Source organism: Rhinopithecus bieti, unplaced genomic scaffold, assembly GCF_001698545.2.
Source record: "Rhinopithecus bieti isolate Rb0 unplaced genomic scaffold, ASM169854v2 scaffold_6708, whole genome shotgun sequence".
NCBI classification, from domain to species: domain Eukaryota; kingdom Metazoa; phylum Chordata; class Mammalia; order Primates; family Cercopithecidae; genus Rhinopithecus; species Rhinopithecus bieti.
The window spans coordinates 2684972-2698261 of NW_016806329.1; the positions used below are offsets into that span (position 1 = coordinate 2684972).

At 35.1% G+C, this 13290-nt stretch overlaps 1 long non-coding RNA gene across 1 annotated transcript in view; it reads left to right on the plus strand.

Annotated features, from left to right (window-relative positions):
* The window catches only part of LOC108531884 (uncharacterized), a 15893-nt gene extending 4931 nt beyond the window's left edge, over nt 1–10962 (plus strand). The window contains exons 2-3 of the long non-coding RNA XR_001886307.1: nt 10573–10684; nt 10868–10962. This is a non-coding gene — a long non-coding RNA (uncharacterized LOC108531884). The remainder of the gene's footprint in view (nt 1–10572; nt 10685–10867) is intronic.
* The last annotated feature ends 2328 nt before the right edge of the window (nt 10963–13290 follow it).

The window sequence follows — 13290 nt, forward strand, 5'->3', positions numbered from 1 at the left end:
CCGGCTTATTTTCTTCCCCAGAAGCTTAGCAGGCAAGAGAGGAGAGATAGGCCAGGAGTTGGAGTTGAGGGTAGGAGAAGGAAAGATTCTAATTCACATGAGACAGAATGTGGAGGAAATTTATAAAGTGTGGGTAAAATAACTACAATAATGGAATTGGAATGTTCCTAACACAAAGAAATGACAACTGCTTGAGATGAGGAATATCCCAATTATCCTGATTTGATCATTACATATTTTATGCTTGTATCAAGATATCACGTGTACCCCACAAATATGTACAATTAGTATGTATTCATAATAATTAAACATTAATTTTTTAAAGAACCATTAGATATAAAGATGCTGAGCATGTAGGAGCAAGTTGTAGTGACACGGCAAGATCCAGAGAGGGTGGAGGAAGGGAGGGATAATGGGCACAGGGGAACAACTTTGTTATTGGTTAAACAGCTGGTTGTTTAAACACATTTTTATGATGGTTCTTTCACGACAGTAATTGAATGTCTATTATTTATTTAAGTGTAATAGTTAGACAGTAGGAGGTTCTAGAAACTCTTTGCCTTTCGTTAATCACCTAAAGTAGCACAAATTTAAATTATCATGAGGTCTAATGCTACAAAATATCAGCTAATAATTCCTTATTATGCCCACCCATAGTGAATTTCAAATAACACTGACGTTTCCTGGCAGTAGCATCTATTTACCCCCAATTAGAACTTCACTTATTATTTCCATACTGACACTAAATATGATAGATGAATCAGCCCATCTTGCAGTTTGTATTCACACGGTTCTCCTTTCCTTATGTATATTTTGGCATTTATGTATCTTACTGATGATTGAAGCAAGAGTTATGGCTGCTTATCAGGCAACTAAAAAACAGAAGGATTTATATAGAAATGTTCAACCTTAACATTCACAGCTTTTACTTATCCAATAACTTATTAATTCTTTGAAAAAATATTTGTTACAATAGGTAGTTTAGCTAAGATGACACAGCAAGGAACAGGATATATGTGCCCCTTCCTCTTGGAAATTCAAAAATCACAAGAAAGATACAGGCAATTGAACAAAAAATTATCTAATACTGAGATGCATGCTAGGCATCTTTCTATTACATAGGGGCACACATAAATAATTGGTTGAGGACATGAGAGGGAACATTACAGAGGAAAAGTTGAGCAGGGCACAAATACTTTTACATCAGCATTATACAGTAATATTATAGAGATTTAGTCATGAGAAATGGCTGCTCCAAGAAGGCAAGTAGGCACAGAAATCATACAATAAATCTATAAGTATATAAATAAGTTAAGGATCTGTTGTAATAACCTTAATGAAAACAATGTTTGGTATTTTACTCATAGCAATGAGAATGAAGATATATATACAAATTATATATATATATATGACGCATGTACCATTGGTTGATTTTATCCAAGAAGGACAAAAACTTAACCTTCCAAATTTCTCCTGGGATTGGATGGATGGGATCAAGATGCTATAGTTCACCTAAGGCATTACATGTCCTGGATAAAGAAAAGCGAGGATGGAACAAATTTATGGCTGTGTCTGAAGAAAAGGTCCCTCTACTATTTTGATGAATTTAATTGACCACTTAGTGCAAAATTACAGTGGGATTATTAGGAGAGGGTGCAGGTTATCTGGAAGATAGAGGTGACTCCCAAATCATAACTGACGCCCTTCGTGATTAAAAAGAAAAGTAGATGAACCAATAGGGTGGCATGCTGGGGTCATTAGCAAGTTAAGCCATTGTCCCTCTACTTACACAATGAGTCTGACTGCATTAAGGCATTGACTGTTCTATATGGAAGCCATCTCACAGACTCACAAATTTCAGGCACTGGTAGCACACCACTATTCACAATGTGATATTCCCTTCCTTATCCATGTAACACAATGCTGGTCTGACCAACATGAGGTAGGAAAGAGATAAAATATTAGTAGTTTTCTCTTTAATCAAGCAAAATATTTATTCAAATAATTACTTAAAGCTTAAAGTAGTTTGGGTAATGACCAAGTTCAAAATATGGCCATGGGGATGGTTGCTGCAGGTGGAGAAACTTAGGAGCAAATTAGTCATCAGGAATGTCTGGGTCAAGGAACTGGGAACCCAGTGTGTTGTGTGTGGGCTTTTATATGGACATTTAATCATTCAGGATGATGGAAAACATTTCAATGGAGAATAAGACAAGAAAAAGCTAGGTAACAAAGTTATCAATGAGAGAGAAGAAAAGGTCAAGAACCATTTTTAAAGTCTGAGGAAGGATCACCAACTACATAGCCAACTGGTATAAGCCTCAGAGAGCACTGGACTCAGTTTTACATGAGAAATTAGCAGCAATGGTGTAGACAAACAATGGAAATCTAAAGTTATACCAATCCCACTTGATACTTACATGCTAGTGCAGTGTAGGGGAATAACTTCCTTTTGAATGTTCTACAGAGAAATTATATCCACCAGACCACAAGATTAAAGAAAAAGGATGAGTTTGTAATAAAGTTTAATCATGGAATAAGAGTTTCAGAATTTGCAGTGGACATAGTTGGGAACAAGGATAGGAAAAAAGAAAGCCTTGAAAGAGTATACTGGTGGAAGCACAGGACAGAATAAATTATGAAACACGTTATATTTTGGGCACTGCTCAAGGGTTTCAAGAATGTGAAGAATGGTAGATAGTAAATTTTGTGTAATAAGATACATTTATTAAGATGATGTGCATGCAAAGAGAGTGCTATACAAGGTTGGTTGTAAAGAAAGTAATAAAATGTTATTACATTAAAATTGTTAAAACTTCTGTTATGTTACCAGTTAAACAACAAAATTCCCAAAGTGTTTTATATATCTTTAGTCAATTGATAAAGCACTGCACTTATGGAGAAATATGATTAGAATACTCCAAGACAGATTTTCTTTAGTATTTGATAATCATTAATCGTACATATTATCATTACTATCTCTACACAGATACAATTTTTTTTTCTTTTTCTTCTTCTTCTTTTTTTTTTTTTTTGTTTTTTGGGACGGAGTCTCACTCTTTCGCCAGGCTGGAGTGTGGTGGCGCGATTTCGGCTCACTGCAACCCCTCTGACTCCCTGGTTTAAGCGATTCTCCTGCCTCAGCCTCCTGAGTAGCTGGGATTATAGGCATGCACCACCATCCCCAAATAATTTTTGTACTTTTTAGTAGAGATGGGGTTTCACCATGTTGACCAGGATAGTCTCAATCTCCTGACCTCGTGATCTGCCCGCCTTGGCCTCCAAAGTGCTGGGATTATAGGTGAGAACCACCCCTGCCCGCCTTTTTTTTTTTTTTTTTTTTTTGCTATTTTATAGGTCATCTTTTGACACAGGAAACAGATACTATAATTCTATTATCATTAAAATTGTTGCTATGTAACACTTTTTATCTAGGGCAACTATAAAAATGTGAATACTTAATTCATGTTGGGATTTTGTTATATGATTATCAATTTTGAACTCTGTGAAACAAATGATTTTGTACATTATAATATATTCAAGTTTTGAATTTCCAGAAATAATTTTGATAAAAAATATTTTAAGAGGGCGAGGCTCGGTGGCTCACAGCTGTAATCACAGCACTCTTGGAGGCCATGGCGGGTGGATCACTTGAACTCAGAAGTTGGAGACCATCCTGGCCATCATGGTGAACCCTGTCTCTACTAAAAATACAAAAATTAGCAGTGGACGGTGGCTTCTACTTGTAGTCCCAGCCATTCAGGAGGCTGAGGTGGAAGCATCACCTGAGCCCAGGGAGGTCAAGGCTACAGTGAGCCGTGATAGTGCCACTGCACTTCCGCCTGGGCAACAGAGTAAGACTCTGTCTAACGAAAAAGTATTTTCAAATATGGCAGTTCCAAAGCATATTTGATTTCTTAAAATGTAGATTGAAAACAATTTAATGTCATTCTTTATATATATTGGTTTTAATATGTTTTAATTTTCCAGTAGAATAATTTTCAGGATGAATAAAAAGGACTGAATGGACACTACATGTAAACAGTTTACATTTCTTTTTCCTAGTACATATTCTTCATATTACTATTGTAACAGGGAAGTGGATTGGCTGCGAGGGGAACATCATTGATGGCAGGTCTTTTTCTATGTAGTGCAGTAAATAATTGCCAGGGAACTTGTATGCTAGGTTAAGCCAGGGGTATGATTTTATTTTATTTTTATTTTTTTGCAGAACTAAGGTCCATTTTAGATAGCCATTTTAGGGATAAGTGATTCACTCTGTCCCCACAGATCATTCTAAACTCAGAATTTCTCACTTCTAGCTAAATTGGTTTTGTGTATCCAGGAATAGCTGGGGAAGTTGGATCGTACCCTCTCCTGATAGAAGGGATAGTGAAAATACTGGATCAATTTCATAAAATATTGTTCCATAAAACTCTCTCCCATAGTCCCAGTTTAAATTACACTGAATGGATATAGATGTTTTAACTATGAGGTAAACATGAAGAATAAGGTTAGTAATTAAATTTCTTCTATCACAGACATTAGATACGAAAGATCCTGGCTATCCTCTCCATACCTTTAATGCCCCATCATTATAAAAAGGCAAAGGAAACTCGATGGATATGCCCTCTCTGACACACATTGTTAAATTTAATATTGATTCAATATTTAAATACAGCTGAATATCATATTATCCATAACTCAAAATAATTAACATCTTTCTTTCTCATAGTCTCAGTATAATAAAATATTTACTTTATGTATTTTGAAATATGCATATTTTTATTTACATTCATGACAAAATATCCAAGCTGCTTTTATAAGGACCCCTGATAGAATTCTTTGAGAATTTAACCTATTTTCACCCTAATTAGAGCAGGAAAAGGGTGACTACTACAACTCATCAACAAGAGACTTAAAGAAAAAAAAAACCATAAAAGCAGGTCTCAGAAAGGCAGGAAACATATAATTCCAGGAATTACAACCATGTAACAACCTTTAACATTCTTTATAAAAACCTGCCTTGTTTTTTACTCATGACTAAAGGTATTCCATTCCTTAGTATTTCTACTGAAGTCAAAAGCCTGATTAGTCTGGCCTGAGTCATCTTCCAACCTTATACACTACAGCCAGAATTCTGTGAGTGACAGCTTTACCAAAATCAATTTGAACAGAAGACATCTCAAGAAAATTGAGCCTGGATGAGTAATCTACACTCACACTATTTATTTTTATTATTTATTTCATATTGTTTTATTGCTATACTACACACACACACACACGCATACAATAACACCACCTTTCTCCATATTCTTTATATTTACTTCCAAAAATGCCCTGTCTACAAAACTGACCAACTTAAAATTGCAAACAAATTCACGACACGTCAAAGAGAGGCAATCTAAAATAATATCTAGTTAAAACCTACAGAAGTATATGTCATGAGGCTTCTTTGATCTGAATTCAGTATCTTTAGGAAGTATTACTGACTTACAGAAGATTTGATGTTAAAATTATTCCCCAAAATCACATGTACTGGAAATGAAAATGAAAGACCAAACTTCTTGTCCAATCTTTCAGTCTGAAGCCTTCCAAGAACCTAATTTTCTAGTCCATTAGTCATAACTCATGAATTATTGTAGATCCTGACCCCAGGCTGTCACTCTTTTAAGTAAAGCAAAAAAAGAAAAGAAATGATGAAGTTTTTGCCTAATCAGATAATTTTCCTTTTGTCCTTATGGACTTCCTATTAATGAGGCTGTAATATTTCAGTTGCCCTCTTATTGCTGTTGTCTGCACATTTTCAGAGCCATCTGTAATGTGGGCAAGAGGTTTTCTATTCCTTATTTAATTGAACTGAGGCACTCCTTTGGCTTCAGTTGGTGGTGAGGAAGTAGTAGAAATGCAAGGCACTTGAGAAATAGTAACTAATGCAACTTGTGTGTTCCTTCTGAGCTAGCTCAGCCCTCCCGTGTGTCAAGTTTAATGATAGCACAAATCGTCTAGCATTCCCACTTTAAAGCCAGATGAGTGAGATAAGGCTGGGTCCCTGTTGCCATTATAAATTCTAGTGGCACATGCTAGGCCAGAGATAGGAAGGCTATCACCCTCAAAGGTCACTGATAAACAAGAATCTGTGTCTTAAACCATCTTCAAATCCTTCTGAATAAAACTCTTTAACTTTTCTGATCTGCTTTGCCAATTCTAGATTTTCTCAAGTTTAAATGTATGTTATCTTGTAAATAATAATATGAGGAGCGTGGTAGGAGGAGAAGAGGTAACTTTTCTCTATAGGAGGAGCACATTATCTCCAGTCAGACAGGACACAATGCAAATAACTTTTAAGGAATTTGGGAATTTGGGATTCTGCAAGTACTTTTAATCTTCCTAAAAACAATATGATCATCTTAAAGTTTTCACCTAGAAGGCAACTATCAATCAAATTCAGTAACTCCTACAATCAGTCTCCACATACTATTTTCAGCAATAGCAGTTACAATGTTCTTTCATTGTGGTCTCATAAAACTCCTAAGTGATGAAAATTTCACATTTTATTTTGTTTGTTTTCAAATATTTAAGTATTCATTGCTTTAAAAACAATCTTCGAAAAGCATTTCTTCTCTTTTTTATATTGATCTACCTTAGAGGTTTCATAATCTTCCAAAACAATATCAAAAGGAACATTACACTAGGAGGTCACATAGAGTAACCTGATAAACAGAGACTAACACTGAAAGGCGTGGACTAATTCTGTTTTATCCAGAATATAAACAGATAACTCAATTCCATTTTCCCAATCTGAGCTTGATAACTTGATAACAAATTAAAATACCTCATGTTTCCTGATGGTCTTTTTTCCTATAGCTCCTGTGATGTATCAATTTTTTTATTACTTAGGATATTTGATTATGAACAAGTTCTAATTTCAGCTAACTTAATAAAAGGGAAGAAAGAAAAGTAAATGGGGGTTTATTTTAAGAATTGCATAGCTCAGAAAATAAAAATTATTATTATAGGGCAAGATCTCAAGGATGACAGAAATCAGGGCAACTTGACATCTTTCACAGCAGCAGGAACTCTGGCGGCATCTTTCCAGGATGAAGCAGCAAACAACTCAATTCCCACCACTTTCATCCCTATGTGTATCTGAAAGAGATTCTGAATTGGCTCCTGGCCTATCTACAAGGAGGGGGGCTGTTCCTGGATTAGCAGCCTACCAGAACCATCAGGTTCTGGAGTAGAAGGCTATTACCAAAGGAATGTTAATGGGGAAGATACTAAATAGTATAGGTTATTCCCAGCTATACTTGTGACTCTTTCTTATTTGGATATTTTCTTTACCTGACGCGAAATTTCTTAAGATGCAATTCTCAAATTAATTAGGGTCTCTATTATGTCCCCCAACAAAGAAATATTTGTAAGACAGGAAAGGTAAAAAAATGGAGGAATGGAAAACAATGCTAATTTTACCCTCTTGCTATTAAGTGTTACAAATAAACTGATTTAAGATTTTTTGTGTGTCATTGTTCTTTAAATCAAATTTTTTTATTTAAAGTCCTTTAAATCAGGTCATTTATTCCTAATTACATGGCTAGTTGTAATTATTATTCCCACTAAGGATCTTGTCCAAAATTACATAGTTAGGTATTGGTTGAATTAAGATTAAAACCTCAATTTTGTCTGAACCAAGAGGCTACACCACTCTTAATAACCAAGCAATGTGGCCTCATTAGATAAAGCCAATTATGTAAAATTCTTGAATCAAATAAGTTTTAAATGTTCAAAAAGTCTAAATGCGTTTTAAGAAATGCCATCCATACATAAAAATGTCAGTTCCTCCAAGTTGTTCTGAGTAATAATAATGCTTATCACTTATGCAATGTTTAAATTTAAAGCTTCTTAAGGCCAGATCTATTCTAATCTATTAAAAGTGTGATTGTATTAGCTGAGGTCTTTCTATCTTTTTACCATATTGTATGGCACTTTCAATAGGAGAATATGTGGTGACAAGAGATGAACACCAGAAGTGCCCCAGGTACTTTAAGCTCCATAATCCCAAAAATAAATAATCATCCTCCTTCTCAAAGGTATTCACCCACCTGAGCTTCCTAGTCTTTTGGTTGAGTATAACTCCATTCATATTTCTAAGCCCAAAATCTTACAATTGTTAATTTTTTTCTCTTAAAATCTACTCTTCCAATAAGATACCAAATTCATTTAAGTATATCATCTCCCAAATTTAAACATTTATTTTCATCCAGTCTCACCACCCTTTTTAGTTTAGTTTCTTAATGTCTTTGAACTACAACATCCTGGTTAATGTTCTTGTCAGCACCATATTTATCTAAATAATAAAAAAAAAGCATATGCATTCTTACCATAATCAGGTTTATCTTCCTAAAATTGTCTAATTAGGTGTTTTCTGACTAAAAGGTTTTTTTTTTCACCATTGTCTTTATTATAAAATCAAACACTGCTGTACAGTGTAGTAGGTATGCAAACTGGCACACAAGTTGGCCTCAATTTACCTTTTGGATTTTATACCCAATTTAATCACCCATATCTTTTCCAAAAGCTTTTGTTTCAGTAACACTGAAATTCTCATATGTCCTATATGGCAACTCAGAGTTATTTTCTATGGTTTTACAAAGAAGCATTTCTTCTGCTAGTGATATCCCTTCTTTCGTTCTCTTCCTGCACATTCTTGTTCACTACTCAAAACACAACGAAAATGTTACTTTCCTTGTAAAGGGATTCTGGACTATCTGGTAGTGCTTATTCTGAGAATTCATATTCACTCTAACTGTCCCTGCAAACTCTGGAAAAAATAATCCAGAAAAATTAGTATGATAGTATCATTAGTATTGTTCTCATAATCATTATTATTATATTGGATTATAGTGACTTGTTATAGGGCTATCTCCCTGAGCAGCTTCTGAGATTTTGAAAAGCAAGAACCCTATCTAATTTGTCCTGGCTATTCTCAGTGCCTAACATTGGACCTGATTTATATTTTTTGTCCAGTAAATTTTTAATTGACTAGATTAATAACTGAATTTCCTAAATCCAAATCATAACACCTATCAGTCACAAATAATTCTGATTTGTAATTATACCACTCTAACACCCTTTAGAAATGTACAATACATTTTTTTTTTTTCTTAGAGGACATTAGGGGAATAACTAAACTGCCCTTGGAGTTACCTAATTATCATCTAGATTTATGTTACTTATATTAAAGAAATGTAACTTTTTTGTTATCTAATGTAAAGATGACCTTGGTTCACCCTCAGAAAATTAGCAATAAAGGGAAGGATTTTAAAACAGCAAGCTTGTTTTGAAATCTTGTCTTACTCATTAAGATAAAGGTGTTGCATTAACTATTTTTGTAAAAAAATATCTTCAGCTGATCAAGTATACTTTGATGTATGCCTAAACATTCATCTTACCAGAATAAAAGGAAACTTCTAATCAAAAAGAATATTACTAATGCTAGGCCTAGTGGGAGGTAGAATGTGCACTGAGTGAAGAAATAGCAGGATTCTCAGGCAGCTTGCACTCTGAGACCTGTCTAGATAGGCCAGAAATGAAAGCCTTCAAATGTGATTTCAAAATGTTCCATTTCTTTTCAAATATTTTACATGTAGCAAGTTTAAGAAATATTAACTTGATAACTCAAAATCCTAATGGAGACAAATGGGTAGTACGTTTTTGATCTCTTTAAATTTCTTCAAGTCTAAAATTTGTAAGGGACAAATAAAAGCAAAGCCAAACACATGACGGAGTCCTTGAAAAGCTTATTTCTGTTCTTTGTATAAAGTCAATGGTGTAGATGTTTGTCTTAGTCCGTTTCATGTTGCTATAACAGAATAAAACAGACTGAGTAATTTATAAAGAAAAGGGATTTATTTCTCACAGTTGTGGAGGCTGGGAAGTCCAAGAGCATAGTACTGGCATCTTATTAGACCCTTCATGCTGCATCATCCCAAGGAAAAAGGCAGAAGGGCAAGAGAGCACACTCCAGAGAGGGAGAAGAAGACTGAACTCATTCTTTCATCAGGAAACTACTCCCAAGATAACTAAACCACTCCTGCAGTCATGGCATTAATTCATTCATGAAAGCAGAACTTTCATGACCTAGTCACCTCTTAAATGTTCCACCTCTCAACACTGTTACATTGGGAATTAAGCTTTTAACACGTGACCTTTGGGGGAGCTTTTAACACATGACCTTTGGGGGACACATTTGAACTATAAAAATGTTCATGATGAGACATATTTAAGTACTAATGGTTAACAGTTGTTTCTGAGCCACCAGTATTATGTGAGGCATTTCTGTGGTATGAGGCAATGAGTGCAAATGTTTGCAGATATTATTCTAGGGTATAGAGATACTGTGGAATAAGCGAAGCCTTTCCCCTTAAGAAGCTTACCTGATACTGGGATATAAAGGCACATAAACACAAACAATGGAGTATAGTATAACAACTGGTAGTGATAGATGGATACTACATATTTTAAAGTGGTCAGAGATAGGCCATTTGACAAGGTGTCATTTTATCCCAACAGGAATGTACCACAAGGAAAGGCCTTGGAAGATTATGGGAAAAGAAGAGGACACAGAATTTGTAAATGTCTGGGAGTTGGAAAAAGCCTAGTATATTTTAAGAAGGGAAAGAAGGTAAGTGATGTTATTTGGAGGTGGGGACTTTTGTAGGTCACAAGATATAGATGAGGTCATGAAAGTGGGGTCCCCATGAAGGGATATGTCCTTATAAGAAAATAATGAAAACAAAACTCTCTCTCTCTCTCTCTCTCTCTCTCTCTCTCTCTCTCTCTCTCTCTCTGTCTCTGCCGTGTGAAGGTACAGTGAGATGGCAGCCTCTGTAAGTCAGAAAGCAGGCCCTCCCCAGAACCAAATCTGGCCGCACCTTGATGCCGAACTCCCTAACCTCCAGAATTGTGAAAAATAAATGTCTTTTGTTTAAGCCATCCAGTCTATGGTATTTTGTTATAGCCTCCAGGGCCGAATACATCAATGAGCCATCACTGGTGCAGGAAAAAAAGAGGAATGTATGGTACCCTGAGAGTCAAGGGGAGAGAATAATTCAAAGAGATGATTATCAATGGTGTCCAGTACTGTTCAGAGAGAAAGCTGAAACCTGAGAGAGAACTGACCATGTGTGTGGCCAGAAGAAGGTCACTGTTGACGACTCTTTCAGAAGAGTTACGGAGAGTGAAGATGATCAGCATGTGTTGAGGACAGAACGGAAGAAAGGACAAGAAATAGCACAAGTATAGCCACATTTTGTGGATTTGCTACAGAGCTGAATAGATAAATGGGGCTAGAAAATGTGGGATCAAGGGAAGTTGTGGTTTGTTTGTTGCTTTGGTTTGTTTTTAAGTTGAGAAATTACAAGATGTGTCTGTGAATTGAAAAAAAAAAACAATCCACTAGAGCGGGAAAAATGTATGATGCAGATGAGAGGGAATAATTTTGGCAGCAAAATCCTTGGTATGCAAATGGAACTAATTCCCTGCACAATATATTGTGATAAGAGGGAAGGCAAATTTTATGGAAACACATATGAGTGTGTTATTAGATTTGCTGATGGGAAGGTGAAGTAATTTTAATCTGATGACTTCTGTTATTTGGTTATTCCTCTATGATGAAACTGCAAAGTCTTTTCCTAATATATTTTCTGAAATATTTGCTTTAAAACTTTATACTGTATGAAGTACATTCCCATTGTAGATCTTATATTATCATGGTGCTTATCGTGAATCTTGTGGGTTTTATTCCTTGTTTTTAAACTTATGAGAAGATTTTTTGGCAGCGTAATATAAAGACAGAAGAGTCAAGTAAGAAGATATAAAATAAAATTAAAGAAAATAAGGAAAACTTTTTAAAAATCCCAAATGAGTGTTAAAGCTTTGGGGATGTTAAAAGCCACTTTATATAAATTTAAAAGCAGAAAAGAGAAAATATGAGGCTAAAGTTATTGCTCTTTCACTTTTCCTATCTCCATTTTCTTTTTCACCTACATGTATTCATTATTCTATTTGCATGCCTTTTTTTGTTCTATCAATCTCCTTTGAATCTGTAGATTTCAGAAGTCCATGTAGAGATAATTCCAAAAATAAATTACTAAGGATTTATCATAATTGCTTGGGTTTGATTTGCTGTCAGGTGTCCAGATTTATTTTTTTCAGCATTTAAATCAGTTTTAAAAGGTGAAAATCTAGTTACCTATTCTAAAACAGGACATAGAAAGTCAAGGTAGAAGACATTTCTCAGCTTCCCCATTGAAAGATGCCTTTTCTCTCTTAAATAGCTCTAAATAAAACATTATCATCCTAGAATTATAGGTGGATCATATAGATGCATGGCCCCATGTTAGAATTTAGAATAGTGGCTACCATTGTGGGTAGAGGTTAATAATGCTAGTCGGGACATGGAGAGGCTCTGGGGTGCTGGTGACATTCTAGTTCTTGTCCAGGCCATTCTGTTTGGTTCATGCTTCAGTGTAGTCCATTGGAGTCTTTAAGGGCAAATCAGTCTTTAGCCTTCCTCTCATCTTTGTGCCACACTCCAGCACATAGATTTCACAGCAGTTCTGCCACGTATCACCTGTTTGACCCGAAATTCACTGTAGCCTCTTCCCTTACATTTAGAGATTATCTTGAAAGGAAGAGCAGACAGGTTAAGACAATATAAGAGAGAGACACTGATTGCTCAATTGTCCCCTTCCCCCATGTTGACACATTATCTGTGAAGCAAATGCATCTTAAAGATGTTTTCTGTTAGACAGATTTTTCCCAGAAGACTCATTTGTCCTTCGGGCAAACAGCTCCATGATTGGTAACCGAGGGTGGAGAGAGTGAAGGCTTACAAGTCATTCCCTTTAAATCCCATAGCACTTTTGCATCTGTTGTTTTTATTATTTGATAAAAGGTCACAAGGTCGTCTTTTGCCTTTCAGGTCAAGACAATATGATTCAGATTCTTGTGATTTTCATCAATTAAAGATTACAGATGTGAATTCTGAGGAACTCCATATAACTCTAACTTTTCTTCTACCAGTTTTTATTGTTTTTTTCTTCCTTTTGTATAGTTTATAGAATACTAACCTATAGAAAACTTTGTGTGATATGACTTTATCTGAGGCAAAATAAATAAAATGACTCACTTTATGGTCACTGCATGTGTAAAAGATATAAAACCATTATCCTATTTGAAGATAACTGTGTTTTATCAGTCTAATCAACTTATTAGTTTGAAATATAT